At 37.3% G+C, this 19,981-nt stretch overlaps 1 pseudogene; it reads right to left on the bottom strand.

Annotated features, from left to right (window-relative positions):
• Nucleotides 1–9,630: 9,630 nt before the first annotated feature.
• LOC118836404 lies at nucleotides 9,631–16,314 on the bottom strand (annotated as a pseudogene).
• Nucleotides 16,315–19,981: the final 3,667 nt, after the last annotated feature.

Here is a 19,981-nt window from a genome sequence, read left to right as displayed (position 1 = left end):
AAGAATGCCTTGAAAGGCAGAATTAGCCAAATGGAAAAGGAGGTCCAATGGACCACTGAAGAAAATACTACTTTAAAAATTAGATTGGAGCAAGTAGAACCGAGTGACTTGATGAGAAATCAAGATATTATAAAACAGAACCAAAGGAATGAAAAAATGGAAGACAATGTCAAATATCTCATTGGAAAAACCACTGACCTGGAAAATAGATCCAGGAGAGATCATTTAAAAATTATTGGACTACCTGAAAGCCATGATCAAAAAAAGAGCCTAGATATCATCTTTCAAGAAATTATCAAGGAGAACTGCCCTGATATTCTAGAGCCATAGGGCAAAATAGAAATTGAAAGAATCCATCGATCGCCTCCTCAAATAGATCCCCAAAAGAAATCTCCTGGGAATATTGTCACCAAATTCCATAGCTCCCAGATCAAGGAGAAGATACTGCAAGCAGCCAGAAAGAAACAATTTGAGTGTTGTGAAAACACAATCAGAATAACCCAAGATCTGGCAGCTTCTACATTAAGACATCGAAGGGCTTGGAATGCGATATTCCGGAGGTCAATGGAGCTAGGATTAAAACCAAGAATCACTTACCCAGCAAAAATGAGTATCATGCTCCAAGGCAAAATGTGGATTTTCAATAAAATAAAGGACTTTCAAGCTTTCTCAATGAAAAGGCCAGAGCTGAATAGAAATTTTGACTTTCAAACACAAGAATCAAGAGAAGCATGAAAAGGTAATCAAGAAAAAGAAATTGCAAGGGACTTGCTAAAGTTGAACTGTTTTGTTTACATTGCTACAAGGAAAGATGCTGTGTATGATTCATGAGACCTCAGTATTAGGGTAGCTGAAGGGAATATTCATATATATGTATATATATATATGTTTATGTGTATATATATGTATATATATATATATATATATATATATATATATATATATAGAGAGAGAGAGAGAGAGAGAGAGAGAGAGAGAGAGAGAGAGAGAGAGAGAGAACGCACAGGGTGAGTTGAAGATGAAGGGAAAATATCTAAAAGAAATAAAATCACATTAAGGGATGAGAGAGGAATATATTGAGAGAGGGAGATAGGGAGAGATAGAATGGGGTAAATTATCTCACATAAAAGTGGCAAGAAAAAGCAGTTCTGTAGGAAGGGAAGAGAAGTCAGGTGAGGGGGAATGAGTGAATCTTGCTCTCATCAAATTTGACCTGAGGAGGGAATACCATACATACCCAATTGGGTAACTTACCCCACAGGAAAAAAGGAGGAAGAAGAAGATAAAAAGGGGGGATGATAGAAGGGAGGGCAGATGGGGGTGGAGGTAATCAAAAACAAACACTTTTGAAAGGGGACAGGGTCAAGGGAGAAAATTCAGTAAAGGGGGATAGGTTAGGAAGGAGCAAAATATAGTGAGTCTTTCACAACGTGAGTATTGTGGAAGGGTTACACATAATGATAACGCATGTGGCCTATGTTGAATTGCTTGACTTCTTAGGGAGGGTGGGTGGGAAGGGAAGAGGGGAGAGAATTTGGAACTCAAAGTTTTAAAAACAGATGTTCAAAAACAAAAAAAAAATAGTTTTTGCATGCAACTAGAAAATAAGATACACAGGCAATGGGGCATAGAAATTTATCTTGCCCTAAAAGAAAGAAAGGGAAAAGGGGATGGGAGGGGAGTGGGGTGACAGAAGGGAGGGCTGACTGGGGAACAGGGCAACCAGAATATACACCATCTTGGAATGGGGGGGGAGGGTAGAAATGGGGAGAAAATTTGTAATTCAAACTCTTGTGAAAATCAGTGCTGAAAACTAAATATATTAAATAAAATTAAAAAAAAAGAGAGAAAAAAAAGAATTCATGGGGATGACATGAGAGTATTGATAATAACTATATCCAAGCCTATACATGATTAGTGAAACTTATTATGTGAGGTAAAATCTCAGGGGACTCTAATGAGATGTTATTCTGAGTTTTGATTTCAAGTTCATTGTGGCCTTGAGCCAATGTTTCACCTCTTCAAGAAAAATGCCAGCAGCTCAACAGGAGTGAGGCCAGTGGATCTCTATCCATGGAAAATAATTTGGAGGGCGACCTTGGGAAAGCTTAAATAAAACCCTCTTGCCTCAATTTCTCAAACAGGAAATCTTCTCACCTAACTAATTCTGCACCTGGATGTGGTATCCTGCCATATACTTGGCTCCTTATACTATTCTTAGCTGAAATCAAATGAATCTGAGTCTTCTCTATGGTGTTATACAGCTGCTAAGTCATTTTGGTCCCTTGGGCTTAGGCCTAAAGGATCAGTTGTGGTCTATGGTGCTGTTACAATCTTGTCCCTGCATCTTGCTTTCATAGAAAATCTCTCTAAGTTTAGTTGTAATATAAGAAAAAGGAGCAAGTTTCATAAAACCTTCTCTGTTTCTCCAGATATTGTTTATGTATCCTTGTAGATTGCAGGTAAAACATAAAACTTCTCTCTTACTTCATATGTAGAAGCCATTGATAGATATTTCTCAATTGTCCCTCCAAGTTCAACACAAACTGCTGTTCTCAACAGCTCATTAAAACCTATGAAAAACACAATTTCTTTTTTTTTGGTGTTTGTTTTTTTTTTATTTTTAGTTTACAACACACGGTTCTACATAATTTTGGGTTCCAGATTTTCTTCCCTCCCTTCCTCCCTTCCTCCCTCCCTTACCAAGACGGCATGGAATCCCATACAACTTCCATGTATAACTTCGCATTGAATTAATTTACACACTAGTCAAGTTGTGGAGAAGAATTATGACCAATGGAATAAATCATGAGAAAGAAGAAACAGAACCAAAAGAAAAAAAATACAACCCAAAAACAAAAACAAAAGAGAGAAAAAAAAGGGAGAGAAAAAGGCAAGCATGAAGTGTGCCTCAATCTGCATTCATACTTCATAGTTCTTTCTCTGGATGTAGATAGCATTTCCCATTGTGAGTCCTTTGGGGTTGTCTTTGTACCTTGTGTTGCTGAGATGAGCAAAGTCTGTCAGGGTTAGTCCTCACAGAATCGATATATATCTGTGGTTGTGTATAGTGTTCTCCTGGCTCTGCTCCGCTCACTCAGCATTATGTTATGTAGGTTTTTCCAGGTTGTTATGAAGTCCGTATCATCTCCATTTCTTATAGCACAATAGTATTCCATTACCTTCATATACCACAGCTTGTTCAGCCACTCCCCATTTTGTGGGCAGCCCTTTGATTTCCAATTCTTAGCTACCACAAAAAGAGCCACTATAAATATTTTTGTACATATGGGTCCTTTTCCCACTTGTGTGATTTCTTTGGGATACAACCCTAGAAGTGGTATTGCTGGGTCAAAGGGTATGAACACTTTTACAGCCCTTTGGACATAGTTCCAAATTGCTCTCCAAAATGGCTGAATCACTTCACAACTCCACTAGCAATGTAACAATGTTCCAATTTTCCCACATCCTCTCCAGCATTTATCATTTTCCCGTTTTGTTATTTTACCCAATCTGACAGGAGAGATGTGGTATCTAAGAGTTGTTTTGATTTGCATTTCTCTAGTCAGTAGTGATTTAGAACATTTTTTTCATATGCCTATAGATGTCTTTAATTTCTTCCTCTGAAAACTCCCTGTTCATATTCTTTGACCATTTCTCAATTGGGGAATGACTTGTATTCCTATATATTTGGTTAAGTTCCCTGTATAGTTTGGAAATGAGGCCTTTATCAGCAACACTAGTTGTAAAGATTTTCTCCCAATTTTCTGCTTCCCTCCTAATCTTTGATGCATTGGCTTTTTTTTGTACAAAAACATTTCAATTTAACATAATCAAAATTATCCATTTTGCAATTTGTAATGCTCCCTATCTCTTGTTGGGTCATGAATTCTTTTCTTTTCCATAAATCTGATAGGTAAACTATTCCTTGCACTCCCAAATTGCTTATAGTTTCAGCCTTTGTTCCTAAATCATGAACCTATTTTGACTTTATATTGGTAGATGGTGTAAGATATTGGTTTATGTCCAGTTTCTGCCCTACCATTTTCCAATTTTCCCAACAGTTTTTGTGAAATAGTGAATTGTTAGCCCAGAAGCTGGCCTGTTTGGGTTTATCAAAGAGTAGATTGCTACATTCGTTGACCTCTCCATCTTGTGTACCTATCCTATTCCACTGATCCACAAGTCTGTTTCTTAGGCAGTACCAGGTAGTTTTGATGACTGCTGCTTTATAATACAGTTTAACATCTGGTACAGCTAGGCCACCTTCTCTAGCATTTCTTTTCATTAATTCCCTAGATATTCTGGACCTTTTGCTCTTCCAGGCAAATTTTGTTATTATTTTATCCAGCTCTGTAAATAATTTTTTGGTAGTTCAATTGGTATGACACTGAACAGATAGATTAATTTAGGTAAAATTGTCATTTTTATTATATTAGCTCAGCCTAACTGATATTTTTCCATTTATTTATATCTGACTTTATTCGCGTGGAAAGTGTTTCATAGTTATGTTAATATAGGCCCTGGGTTGGTCTTGGCAGATAAACTCCCAAATATTTTATGGTGTCTACAGTAACTTTGAATGGAATATCTGTTTCTATCTCTTGCTGTTGGGCTTTGTTAGTAATGTATAGGAATGCTGAGGACTTATGTGGGTTTATTTTATATCCTGCAACTTTGCTAAAGTTGTTTATTATTTCAAGTAATTTTTTACTTGATTCTCTAGGATTCTCTAAATAAATCATCATATCATCTGCAAAAAGTGATTATTTAGTTTCTTCTTTGCCTATTCTAATTCCTTCAATTTCTTTTTCTTCTCTTATTGCTACAGCTAATGTTTCTAGTACCAAATTGAATAGTAGGGGTGATAATGGACATCCTTGTTTCACCCCTGATCTTGTTGGGAATGCATCTAGCTTATCCCCATTACAAATAAAGCTTGTTGATGGTTTTAGGTAGATACCATTTATAATTTTAAGGAAAGCTCCTTTTATTTCTATGCTTTCTAGTGTTTATAATAGGAATGGGTGTTGTATTTTGTCAAAGGCATTTTCTGCATCTATTGAGATGATCATATGGTTTCTGCTAGTTTTGTTGTTGATATGGTCGATTATGCTAATACTTTTCCTAATATTGAACCAGCCTTGCATTCCTGGAATAAATCCTACCTGGTCATAGTGTATTATTCTTGTGATAAGTTGCTGCAATCTTTTTGCTAATATTTTATTTAAAATTTTTGCATCAATATTCATTAGGGAAATTGGTCTATAATTCCCTTTCTCTGTTTTGACTCTACCTGGTTTGGGTATTAGTACCATATTTATGTCATAAAACAAATTTGGTAGGACTCCTTCTTCACCTATTTTCCCAAATAGTCTACAAAGTATAAGAATTAATTTTTCTTTAAGTGTTTGATAGAATTCACATGAAAAACCATCTGGCACTGGAGATTTTTTCCTAGGGAGTTCATTGATGGCTTGCTCAATTTCTTTTTCTGAGATGGGGTAATTTAGAAATTTTACTTCCTTTTCTGTTAACCTGGGCAATTTATGTTTTCGTAGATATTCATCCATATCTCTAAGGTTGTCAAATTTATGGGCATACAATTGGGCAAAATAATTCCTAATTATTGTATTGATTTCCTCTTCATTAGAGGTGAACTCACCCTTTTCATTTTTGATACAGGTAATTTGATTTTCTTCTTTCTTTTTTTAATCAAATTGACCAAAGGTTTATCAATATTTTTGGTATTTTCAAACCAGCTCTTTGTTTTATTTGTTAATTCAATAGTTTTCTTTGTTTCAATTTTATTAATCTCTCCTTTGATTTTCAGTATTTCTAATTTGGTATTTAATCAGGGATTTTCAATTTGTTCTTTTTCTGGCTTTTTGAGTTGTATGCCCAAATCATTGACCTCCTTTTCCCCTATTTTATTCATGTAAGCATTTAGCATTCCCCTAAGAACTGCTTTTGCTGCATCCCATAAGTTTTGGTATGTTGTCTTATTATTGTCATTCTCTTGAATGAAGTTATTAATTGTTTCTCTGATTAGTTCTTTGGCCCACTCATTCTTTAGAATTAGATTATTTAGTTTCCAATTAATTTTTAGCTTATTTTTCCATGGTTCTTTGTGACAAATAATTTTTATTGCATCATGATCTGAAAAGTATGCTTTGACTACTTCTGCCTTTCTGCACTGGATTGTGAGGTTTTTATGCCCTAATACATGGTCAATTTTTGAGTATGTGCCATGTACCACTGAGAAGAAAATATATTCCTTTTCATCCCCATTCAGTTTTCTCCAGAGGTCTGTCATATGTGCCTTTTCTAAAATTCTGTTTACCTCCTTAACTTCTTTCTTATTTATTTTGAGGTTAGTTTTATTAAGTTCAGAAAGGGGAAGTTTGAGGTCTCCCAATATTATAGTTTTGCTGTCTATTTCTTCCTGTAATTCGCTTAACCTCTCCTCTAAGAATTTGTATGCCATACCACTTGGTGAATAAATGTTAAACAATGATATTGCTTCATTGTTTATGGTGCCTTTTAGCAGGATGTAGTGACCTTCCTTATCTCTTTTAATTAAATCTATCTTTGCTGTTGCTTTGTCTGAGATTAGGATTGCTACACCTGCTTTTTTTTACTTTTTCTGAGGTATAATATATTTTACTCCAGCCTTTCACCTTTACTCTGTGTGTATTCCCCTGTTTCAAATGTGTTTCTTGTAAACAGCATATTGTAGGATTATGGTTTTTAATCCATTCAACTATCTGCTTCTGTTTTATGGGAGAGTTCATCCCATTCACATTCACAGTTATGATTTCTATCTGTGTCTTTTTCTCCATCCTATTTCCCTTTGTTTATGCTTTTATATCTCCCTTTCCCCTTCCACTGCTCAACAAAGTTTTGCTTTTGACCACTGCCTTCCTCAGTTTACCCTCCCTCTTTATTCCCCTCCCTTGTCTTACAGTTTCCCACCTGCTACTTCTCCCCTCCCTTCGGACCACTCCCCTCCCTTTTTTCCCCCTTTCCCCTCCTACTTCCTGTGGGATGCGTTAGATTTCTATACTTATCAGGGTATGTTATTCCCTTCTTGAACAAGATCAGTAAAGATAAAATACTGCTCTTCTCCCTCCCTTCTTTCCATTTACTAAAATGTGTTTCTATACCTTTTCATTTGGTGTAATTTACCCTTTTCTACTACCTCCATACCACTTCTCTCAAATCTCTCCCTTTACATCTCTTAATTGTGTTTTTTATCCTTATATCAGTTATTTTATACAGACATTCACAGTCTATGTGTAACCTTTCAATTGTCATAATAGCTGTACTATTCTCAAGATTGACATATATATGTATACATATAAAACATACATAAGATGATATAATTCTATATAAAGTTGCAAATAATTTGCCCTTATTGATTAATAAGGTTTGTGGGGTTTTCCCCCGTTTACCTTTTTATGACTCTCTTGAGTTTTGTATTTAAAGATCAAATTTTCCATTGAGTTCTGGCCTTTTCATCAGGAAGTCTGCAATTCCCTTATTTCGTTGAATGTCCATCTCCTTCCATGAAAAAGTATGCTTAATTTTGCCGGGAAGTTGATCCTTGGTTGTAGTCCCAGCTCCTTTGCCCTTTGGAATATCATATTCCAATTTCTCCTGTCTTTTAATGTGGAGGCTGAAAGATCCTGCGTAATCCTGACTGTAGTTCCATGATATTTGAATTGTTTCTTTTTGGCTGCTTGAAGTATTTTCTCCTTTACTTTGTAATTCTGAAATTTGGCTATAATATTTCTTGGTGTTTTCAGTTTGGGATCTCTTTCAGGGGGTGACCGGTGAATTCTTTCAATGACTATTTTGCTCTCTGGTTCTAGGATCTCTGGGCAGTTATCTTTGATAATTTCTTCGAAGATACTGTCAATGCTCTTTTTTTCATTGTGGATTTCTGGTAGACCAATAACTCTTAAATTGTCTCTCCTGTATCTATTTTCCAGGTCAGTTGTTTTCCCAATCAAATATTTCACATTTTTTTTTCTATATTTTCATTCTTTACATTTTGTTTTACTACTTCTTGAAGCCTCATAGAGTCATCAGCTTCCACTTGGTCAACTCTAATTTTTAATGAGTTACTGTCTTCATTTTGCTTTTGAGTCTCCTTTTCCAATTGGTTGATTTTACCTCTCAGGGTGTCATTTTCTCTATTTAGAATCTGAATCTCCATAGCCATTTCGCCAATCTTATTCTTCAGGGACTTTATTTCATCAGTGGATTTTTTTTCCATTTTTTCCCATTTTTTCTTTTACCTCCATAATTTGGTTTTTAAAATCCTCCTTTAGCTCTTCCAGTAATGCTTTTTGGGCTGAAGACCAGTTCACATTACCTTTTAAGGTATCAGATGGGGGTATAGTGTCATTGCTATCCAATACCAAATTGGTATTTTGATCATGCCTGTCTCCATAAAAAAAATCAATGGTCCTTGGTATTTTTGTGTTCTTCATGTTGGTTAGCCTTCTCCTGGCTTTACAATAAATTTCTGCTTTTGGGGCTCAGGGCTCTCTGTCCCAGCTTTCTTATTCTGGAGATTCGTGAATTATAGCCTTCAGTTTACTGAGGTGTCGGGGAGGGGGTCTGGCTGCCCACAATCTCCTCTTCCCCTGGGGTTGCTCTCCAGCATTGTTGCTCTTCAGCAATGGTCTCAGCTGTTTGTTGTTTGAGTTGATGTCTGGCACTTCCCCTGGGGGAGCAAGAGTATGTCTGGGCTCCTGGTGTTTACCCCTGCTGGCTCTGCCCCTCTGGGACTCAGGTACTTGGCCAATGAAGCCCCAGTTCTGTCTCCTCTATTCCAGTGGTTTTTTTCTGAAGAATTCTCTGGGTGTGGAGGGGAGGGATTAGAGCCATTTACCTGGCCATTATGTCTCCCTGAAGTTCAAGAACCCGCTTTTCGTACCTTTGGGCTGCAAGCCTCAGGAATTGATTTTTCATGGCCAGTGGCATTGCACTGCCTCTCGTCGCTTCCACAGATTGCTATCCTGTGTTGGGAGGCCTGGGGATCTCCGCTGGTTTTGGGCGCCCAGCTTTCTCCCAGCCTGTCTCCCAGGTGCAGCTCCACATGCCGAGCGCTCTCCAAGCCCACAGATTCATTCCTTCGGCCTTTCAGACATTCCTGGCTGGGACATTTGCCCCACTCAGACTGCTCACGGTTTCAAACTCTCTCAAATCTGCTCAAATTCACTTTTTTATCGGAATCTGACAGAACTTGTGAGAGAGCTACAATGATGCTGTTTTCATGTGGCCATCTTGGCTCTGCCCCACAAAAACACAATTTCTAAAGTAAATGGGAATACTTAATAAGTATTTCTGGAATGAGAGCTCCAAAATGGTGTTAAGGAAGAGAGAAAAGAAGCTCCATATTAAAAAGATATCTGGATAGATTAAATGAAATGTATGTGCAAAGTATTTTTTCAAACTTTAAAGCTCTATAAAAACACTAGATATGATGAGGATTATAGTTATCATTAATGTCCTTTCTAGTTTCTGTGCCCTAAAATACTTTGATCATATTGTGTGCTGACCTGCTCCTATCTGTTTCTTAAAGATTATCTGCTTATAAGAGTGGAAATCAAATGCTGGTCACTGGTATATCCAGGGAAAAGAGTCTTAGGATCTTTTCTTTTGCCAGAGTAAGTGGAAGAAATGGAGAATTTGGGAATCAGAGTTCATAAGCACAAATGGACTGATCGCTGGAAAACATGCATCCAAGAAAGCTAATGTAGGAATCAACCACTGATGATATTTATCAAACTGAAAAATATAAAATGAAAAAATAGAATTGACTGAGTAGAAGAAGACATAGGTGCTCATCAACATCAAGACAGTGTAGGTGGCTCTAATCTCAGGGTACTTTCTGGACAATTGGCTAGAGCTGTGAATATGCTGGACTTGTCGATGGTGTCTTTGTAGGAGAAGCACCAGGTAGCTACTGGTGATGACCATAAATCCTACACATAGAAAATCAGGAATAGAGTACAAAATGGTAAATATTGACACATTGAATGAAGGTAGAGTAGAGTCTGAACAGAATCCCATATTCCATATTCTTGTGTTGTTACTGCTTTCCATAAAGTTCTGCATATTCTTAAACATAAATACATTTGACAGTATGTGTAGGATCCAGCAGAAAAGACAGAAGGGGAAAATGTACTTTGATATACTGGTTTTGAGTTTTGACCATATGGAACAGGTAATAGGATTGATGGTGATAATCTGAAAACCACTCAGAAGGCAGGTGATGCTGACAGAAAGATTACGGGCCACTCGATGGAAGAACACAATAAGTCTACATCCAACACGATCCAAGAAAATGTTCAGCCCCAGACCAACCATTGTCTGAGGGAATCCCTTGGAAATAAGTACTAAAAGGTTGGCCAAGCTCAACTGGAAAAAAATGGAATGTATGGCCCTCAGTCTTCTTCCAGTTAAGAAAGTAAAGGTACAATGGCAAAGGAAGAAGAAATTTCCTAGTACGCCAGCTGCTGTCTGGATGAAGAAGACAATACCTAGAGCTAAGTCAAGAAAAATAATTATATCACTGACTGAAGTAGAACTGTTTTCAGAACCAGAGAGAGAAGAAGAAGAAAGAGAGAGAGAGAGAGAGAGAGAGAGAGAGTGAGAGAGAGAGAGAGAGAGAGAGAGGGAGGGAGGGAGAGGGAGGGAGGGAGGGGGGTGGGGGAGGAAGGAAGGAAGGAAGGAAGGAGGGAAGGAAGGAAGGATGAGAAAAAAGAAGGGAGGGAGGGAAGGAGGAAGGAAGGAAAGAAAGAAGGAAGGAAATCTTTCCAACATTCCTAGAGGCCATTTACTGTTGAGAATGAATCAGATTTGTGACCCTCAACCTAATTTGTGTTTGTTAAATTTTCCTTTGATAATGAGCAGAGTGTAGATACCAAAATACTGAGAGTAATATAGGTGAAGCACTACCATTTCACAAGGCCATCAGGAGACTTTTTTCTCAGTCACTGAGATTAATCACTGAGGCTGTGAAAATTTAAGTTCAATTTTAATCCAAAAGTCCAGAATTGAAGGAAATTTAAGAAAATCCACTACTGAAATAGGCTAAAATTCAATAAAAATGACAGAGCCAAATAGATTATTTAAAAATACTAAATCTAATGCATATATGAAGAAAGTTTAATTTAAAGAAAATGTATTATTCAGGTAAACAAAGAATAATATGCATTATCCATTTGCTGGGACAAAAATATGTAGATATATTTAGAAATACAGGGATCCTATGCTGTACTTCATATCCTATTACAGCTAATGTATAATGATTCTAAAGATAATAAAACAATTCATATTGAATATTTTTAAATGTAGCATGCTAATGCCAAAGTAAAAGATGAATTATTAAAGAATATCAGATTACATCAGACATCAGCAACACAAATACCATATATTCCATTCCCTAGAATGTTGTTAACATGGAAAATTGGGCAACATTTATCAACTTGAAAATCCATGAAAATAAGAAATTCGATAATGATTATGTTGTTAAATATTAAGCAAAAAGCATGTACCCACTGAAAATACAACACAAATAGCCAAGACAACAAGAAAAGGTAACCAAATAAAACATAATGAAGCCATTTGAATAAAAGCAAGAACTGATTAAGAAAAGAACATGAAATCAGAAGTAATTATCAAAAATAGTTTTTTTTAATAAGAAGGAAACTCAACTATGTTTTGAAAGGAGAAAAGGGAGATTAGAACAAAGTTAAAATAAAAATTATCCAAAATTATTCAATGAAAACTGACAACTTAAATTTACTAGTTTGAGAGATTTAAAATACCAAAATTAACATGGCAAAAAGTAGATGATATAAGGAGGCTGATTATAGAGTTTTTCTGGACTATTGAGGTTCCTAGATTAATTTATAGATTAAAGGCCAGAGGATTCAAAAATTATTAGACTACTTGATAGAAAAAAACATATCAAAATTCCTATAAAATCAATGGACAAGAGAATCTGGAAAATATAGGGAAAATGAAATTCGAAACAAGTATTTGCTTTACAAAGCCTGCAAAAGTGTAACATGCCAGTATGTATTAAAACAATCTGTAGAGAAGAGTCACATAGATAAAGTGACTGCCTAGGCATCAGAAACAGATACATTCAAGTGCAACTCTGACGTAGTGGTTTTGGTGACCCTGAACAAGTACATGCACTCTCACCGTGTCAGATGTCTTAGACTCAAAGATTGACAAAAAGTACTGATCTGTAGTGATAAGGCAATCTCCTCACTGGGAATTCCTTATCTCAGACAGAGACAAATACCACCACCACCACCACCACCACCACCACCACCACCACCACTACTACTACTACTACTACTACTACTACTACTACTACTGTTACTACTGCTGCTGCTGCTGCTACTACTACTACTGCTAATACTATTACAACTAATACTACTGCTGCTGCTACTACTATTACTTCTACTACCTTATCGTTACTTTTTTGGTGGTGTTATTTCTGTTGTTGCTGCTTTATTATTTAATAGAAAAATAAGTGATTCAAAAATGTAACTGAAAAGATTTTGTTTGGAAGCATTGTTTGATGACTTTAATCCAAGAAGGAACACAAACAAAAAGAAATTGGGTGCGCTAAATTACAATGGTTTTGAGGGAATCAGTGGAGGAAGTTGGTTTTCTTGTTGAAAAGCACATGCTGAGAGAGTGCTATATTTGAAGACAAAACAAATTGGTTTCATGTCCCTGTTGAGCATCCTCCTACTACTGATAGAAGATTGAACCAATCTAAGCTGCTATATAAATGCTTTCCCCCTTACTCATCATCATAAAAAAAGAAGAGGTTGGAGTAAATTATACCAAAATTAGCTTCAGGATCCAAATATAATGATCCTATAAAATCTATGATGAAAGAAAAATGAAAACACACAGAGAAGTATTTCCCCATTATATTCTAATAAAAAAAATTACCTGCTCAATGTAAAGTTTAAGAAAGAAAGCAGAGGTGGCGGAGACAAGATTGCGACTGGAAAGCAGGGACTTGCTTAAGCTCTCCCCAGGTGCCTCCAAACATCTGTAAAAAATTACTCTGAACAAGTTCAAGAACTGAAAAACCCATGAAATAGCAGAAGGAAGCAGGGCTCCAGGCCAGTAAAGCCTGGATGGTCACTGGGAAGGGTCTACTTCACAGAGCTGGGAGTGGAGCAGGGCACAGACCAGCATGCACTGTTCCAGGACCAACCAGACTGGGAGCTGGGCAGAATAGGTGGTAGGTCCCTGAATCATTTAACTGTGTCATTTACCAGACTTCTAACCCATAAATACCAAAGATAACAGAGAAGGTTAGCAGAAAAAATTCTAGATTGAAGTGAAAGGAGTGTGTGGTCAACTCTAGCCCTGGGGATGCAGGAGTGCTGCAGCTCTGGGGCTACTTCCAGAGCTCCAGCTGCTGTTAATTTAGGCCCCAAGCCAACAGTGTGGGATGAATTAAGTGGTGAGTCAAAGCGGGAGTGCAGAGCTGGCTTGGATCTGGATTGCAGCCTGGGTTGGCAGTTCTTGGGGGAGGAGAAGCGCTGGTGTGGCAGAGTTTGCTGTGTAGAAATAGCTCTGAAAACAACAGTGCCCCCCTAAAGTTTGGGACAAAATATTCTCTGCTCTACAAGCAGTCATATCCTATCAAAATGCTTAAGGGTCAAGTAGTTGGCTGGGAACATGAACAGGCAGTGAAAATGGACTCAGATTCAGACTCAGACTTTGGAATCTTTTTTGGTGACAAAGAAGACCAAAACATACAGGCAGAAGAAGTCAACAAAGTCAAAGAGCCTACATCAAAAGCTTCCAAGAAAAAACATGAACTGGAAGAGCTCAAAAAGGATTTGGGAAAGCAAGTAAGAGAAGTAGAGGAAAAATTGGGAAGAGAAATGAGAGTGCTGCAAGAAAATCATGAAAAGCAAGTCAATGACTTGCTAAAGGAGACCCACAAAAATACTGAAGAAAATAACACCTTAAAAATAGACTAACTCAAATGGCAAAAAGCTCCAAAAAGTTAATGAGGAGAAGAATGCCTTGAAAGGCAGAATTAGCCAAATGGAAAAGGAGGTCCAAAAGACCACTGAAGAAAATAATACCTTAAAAATTAGATTGGAGCAAGTGGAAGCTAGTGACTTTATGAGAAATCAAGATAATATAAAAGAGAATTAAAGGAATGAAAAAATGGAAGACAATGTGAAATATCGCCTTGGAAAAACCACTGACCTGAAAAATAGATTCAGGAGAGATAATTGAACAATCATTGGACTACCTGAAAGCCATGATCAAAAAGAGAGCCTAGATATCATCTTTCAAGAAATTATCAAGGAAAATTGCCTTGATATTCTAGAGCCAGAGGGTAAAATGGAAATTGGAAGAATCCCTCAATCCTCACTTGAACAATATCCCCAAAAGAAAACTCCTATGAATATTGTTGTCAAATTCCAGAATTCCCAGGTCAAGGAGAAAATATTGCAAGCAGCCAGAAAGAAACAATTTGAGTATTGTGGAAACACAATCAGAATAACACAAGATCTAACAGCCTCCACATTAAGGGATAGAAGGGAAAGTGGAACTTTTTTGCTTACATTCCTATATGGAAAGATTATGTGTGTAATTCATGAGACCTTTCTCAGTAGTAGAGGAGTTGGAGGGAATACACACACACACACACACACACACACACACACACACACATATATGTATATTCCCTTCAACTCCCCTACTAATATATATATATATATATATATATATATACATATATATATATATGGAGAGATAGATAGAGAGAGAGAGAGAGAGAGAGAGAGAGAGAGAGAGAGAGAGAGAGAGAGAGAGAGAGAGAGAGAGAGAGAGAAGGAGGGAAGGAGGGTACAGAGTGAGTTGAATATGAAGGGACGATATCTAAAAAAATTAAATTAAATAAAGTGATGAGAGAGGAATATATTGAGAGAGGGAGAAAGGGAGAGATAGAATGGGGTAAATTATCTCATGTAAAAGTGGCAAGAAAAAGTAATTCATTGGAAGGGAAGAGGGGGAGGGGGGGGAATGACTGAATCTTGCTTTCATCTCATTTGACTTCAGGAGGGAATAACATACACACTCAATTGTGTATCTTACCCCACATGAAAATAGGGGGAAGGGGATAAGAAAGAGGGGACGATAGAAGGGCGGACAGGTAGGGGGAGGAAGTAATCAAAAGCAAACACTTTTGAAAATGGACAGGGTGAAGGGAGAAAACTGAATAAAGGGGGATAGGATAGGATGGAGGGAAATATAGTTAGTCTATCACAACATGACTATTGAAGTGTTTTGCATAATGGTACATGTGTGGCCTATGCTTATTTGCTTGTCTTACTAGGGAGAATGAGTGGGGATGGAAGAGGGGAGAGAATTTGGAACTCAACGTTTTCAAAGCGGATGCTCAAAAAAAAGTGTTTTTTGCATACAACTGGGAAATAAGATATACAGGTGACGGGGCATAGAAATCTATCTGGCTATACAAGAAAGTAAGGGGAAAAGGGAGGGGGGAGGGGGAGTGGAGTGACAGGAGTGAGGGCTGAATGGGGAAATGGGGCAATCAGAATATATGCTATCTTGGAGTTGGGGGGAGGGTAGAAATGGGGAGAAAATTTGTAACTTAAAATCTTGTGGAAATCAATGCTGAAAACTAAAAAACATTAAATAATAAAGTATTGAATAAAAAAAGAAAGAAAGCAGACATCGTTGTGGTTCCGTTTTTCACTATCAGGTAGACAAATCACTCTTCGGTCTTCCATTGATACTGACAGCTTGGATGCACAGAGGATGTTTCTCCTCGGTAATGTAAGGATAACTTTGAAGGGTTGGAGTTTTCTAGGTCATTTTGTTTCTCTATGTGTTATAGTCTCTATAATAAACCATTTGCAATAACTCAGTGTCATTTACTTAAGAAGATGTGACAAGAATAACAAAAAGACTCTATATCATACTGTTACTTTACTAGAGTTATGCTTGACCCCAATGGATCTGCTAATGACTCTAGTTGGAGGTAGAAACTCTGAAGGCTCTGATGGATTTTTCAACCACCTGACCATTGCCTTCTTGGACCTAAGTTCACCTAAATTCAGTAAAATTTAAACAGAAGAGAAATAGAAGTAATATGTGTTCATATAACACATTTTGACTTGGTGGGAGAAGGGCAGTAGCCTGATCTTTTCATTTAGTGACTCACAGCAAAGCTGCTTCACTCACTTCTAGGAAAGGATGTCCCTGTTGCATATGAGCCCTGTTTTGATTCAAAACCTTTGAGTCATCAGTCCTGCTGATGCCTTAAACAATTAGCATATTTCTTGCCACTTGCACAGCACCCTGAGCTACATAATGTCTAGAACTAAGCTCTCCAAAGCTCCATTTACTGGAATGATTGTAGACAGAGAATTTCAGTTCATTCTCTATAACCTACCGAGAATGGCAGAGGTGAGTGTTCACTAAGGAAGGAGATGGCTTCATTGATTAGTCCTGTAAATATAACTTTTAAAATTATTGGGGCAGCTAGGTGGCACAGTGAATAAAGCACTGGCCCAGGAGTCAGGAGAACCTGAGTTTAAATTCAGCCTCAGATACTTGACACTTACTATCTGTGTGACCTTGGGCAAGTCAATTAACCCTGATTGCCTAGCCTCCCCCCCTCTAAAACAAACAATAAAACTGTTTTTAAATTTTATGTGATGAAGAAAATAGCATGGCTTAGAGCTTAAAACACAAAAGTTTTGTTCTGTTCATCTTATCTACAATGTGCTCTATTTGGTCAATGATATCAATATTTTTAATAAATAGAATAATATATCCTTCAGTTTCAGAGCAGGAAACATTTTTACTAATCAAATATTATAGCTTTGGAGACATAAGGCAACAGATCTAATTTTGCAAAGTTATAAGTGTGTAAATATAAACAGAATTACATAAATGTTGACATAGGTGAGCTATAGAGGTAGAAGTAGCAAGGAAGAGAAAGAAAGGACAAGATAGGGAGAAAGAGATCTGGATGTATTTTTGTACACAGACACCATTGAGTTGTTCATTTTTTTGCACTTCTAGGAAAGAGAACTGCTGAATTAAAAAATACACTAAAAATTTCTGTTTATTGAAAACATAGAAAACACACTCTGAAGTATAATTTAAAATTTTACATTGAACATACAGTACTTGAGTCACAACACAGTCATTATAGTTTACAATGTCACAAATTTCTGCAGGAGAAAAAGGCTCCCTCTATCTGTCTCTCTCTTTCTCTCTGTCTCTGTCTCTGGTCTCTGTTTCTCCTCTATCTTTCTGTCTCTGTCTCTGTCTGTCTGTCTGTCCATCTCTCTTTCTCTGTCTCTTTCTCCATCTTTCTCTGTCTTTCTCGTTCTCTCTCCATCCCTCAGACAGAAATAGGACACAAAAAAGAAATGCAACCTTGACCTCTTTTACTCTTCCCTAGATACTCAAGGTAGAAAATTGTTTATTATGGTCCTGAATTCCCATGTCCAGGGGTCCTATGGGATTTTAGACACAGAGATAATGGTGAACTGAGAGAAAGTTGCTTCAAATAAGAGATCTCTCCAAATACACAATCCATCTCTTTGGTTGGCCATCTTTATTTTTTAATTCCTGTAAGTAGGACAATTTATCCAATTCAAATGACCCTAGATTTTTCTATTGCTAAGTGAAATTATGCAGAGTATTTGTAAGCCATATATGACAGAAAAAAAAGATGAATGATTTTATAGTTAATCGTGATTGGCCCATCCATAATGGCCATAAAATGTTTCAGTATAAATTTCAATGTACTCCCAGGACTGGACTCACTCTGTCAGTTGCTTATGTTCTAGTTTAACTTCAGATTAAACCAGTCTCCATCTGACAAAGTCATATTAACCTTAGTCTAGTCTATCCTGGATGTAGACTGGAGCCACCTTGACACAGCCTCCTTGAAAGGATCAAACAATAAGTTCCAAAAGACGACCTATACCCAGGATTTCTCCCAGAAACCAGGAATGCCTTCTTCCACTGTTCATGCTTTCTATAATTTTGTCTTAATCACTTTGGATATAATTTAGGCTTAAAGAATTTTAAGTAGCATCCTGAAAAGAAAGAGCTTTTAAAGGAAAAGTGATACTTACTACTCCAGAGGACAAAAAGGCTTGAACTGAAGCAGGGAAGTCTGGCAGGGATAAGAAACCTTACCTAAGGGGTTCACTTCTGATGAGCTGGTTTCATTTCCAACACTCTGTGGCTTCAGAGGAGAGGCAGTCATCACATTTCTAAATTATTGAGGAAATTTTAACCTTGATTCCAAGACAAAAAAGGGGAAATCACACCTGACAAATTAATCAGCTAACTGGAAATGAATAATGTCAGAGACTAAATGAAAAGGAAACAAGTTTATTTGAAATTACCTTGGGGTGTCACTGACTAGAAAGTGACTCTCCAATCTAAGAATTTGACTTTCTTTAAGTAAAATGTGAGTGCCAATATTCAGCCCTTCCTGAAAAGTTTACATAGCCAATAAGCAGTAATGTACAGAGACTGTAATCTAACTTTTCAAAGGAAGAGGAAGAAAAAAGGGGGGAGGGAAGGAAGCACTTTAGCCAGCCGTCTGGGATTCAGAAAGCAAATTAAGTGGGAACTAGTACAATCTTTGTTCAAGGACAGAAAACAGAAGGTGGACTTTTACTGACTATTTACTAACTATTACTGATACAGTTTGTTCAAGGATGGCAAAGTAGAAGAAATTTTGCCTTTTATTTTACAGTAGTACAGGAGGCAACCTGTACTGTTTTATTCTCCTCCTGGGGGTTGGTCTTGATGACTTCTTAGTTCATTTCTCACTCTATATCTACCAATCGCCAAGCATCACAAATAGAATGAAAGTAACAGCCCTTCCTGTTCCTATGATCTATGAATCTATGAAATAAAAAGGCATAGATATGATGAAAGTGGGATTTGGGATAAAAATTATCCTGGCAGAATGTGTACAATGGCCTACAAGGTATATTAGAAATGAGAAAACTAATCAGAGGAACAGATTAGCAGCCCAGATGGGCTACAATGGGGACTTGGAGTAGGAGAGAAGACCTCCACAAAGACAATGTCTCACTAGGATTCTGAAGGGAAATGCTAGAGCCTTCTTCAGAGTGCCTTTTCTATTGGCAGCAAATAGAATCCCACTTTGCCTCCATTTTAACTGCAAGAAGAGAGGTGATATTCTTGTTCTAAGTAACTGAATCACAGTCATCAGGCTGGTCTCTGTTGCTGAGGTGTAGAGCTGGACCCTAGGAGTCAGAAAATAGATATGGGAGGGGACAGATGGAAGCCAGTTATAGACTCAAGATTCTGTCTGCCTCCAGAGATGAGATTATCTTGTCAGCTGCAAGATACAGAAAATTGACTTCATGAGATCTCGGAAGTGTCACTGAAGGCTTGAACTTTGTCCCAGGTGCAAATTATCATCAGCTATTTGATCAATGATAATACATCTATCAGCAATAAGTCACTAATAACGAGTAAGGCTGAAAGGATAATTAAAAAATTACAGCTGGGAGCAGCTTGAGAGAGAAACTTTTGCAGGTATAGAGGGATGTGAGAGTTCCACAAGATCACTGAAAGATGAAATCTAAGTGATGGCACCTTCAGGGTTTGTCTTGGGCTAGCCTGGATTTTCAAGCGTTTAGTGATCTTCCTAAGAATATGAGAATATTACCTTTGATTCATTTCAGCCCCTGTCACTGGCTATGATTTCTTGCATAGGGCCGATATCATTAAAGACCCTGTGTGTTCTCATCTGTCCACACAAATTTTTCAGTTTCCAAAGCCTCCTGCTCCAACCAGTGACACAAAAAGCACTAGCAACAAGGTAAAAGCTTCCATTGGAGGTACAGAAAGGAATAGAAGATCCAATCCA

This window comes from Trichosurus vulpecula, chromosome 2 (genome assembly GCF_011100635.1).
Source record: "Trichosurus vulpecula isolate mTriVul1 chromosome 2, mTriVul1.pri, whole genome shotgun sequence".
Taxonomy (NCBI): domain Eukaryota; kingdom Metazoa; phylum Chordata; class Mammalia; order Diprotodontia; family Phalangeridae; genus Trichosurus; species Trichosurus vulpecula.
Note: the sequence above shows the minus strand (reverse complement) of the source record. Positions and strands in the feature narration are given on the sequence as shown.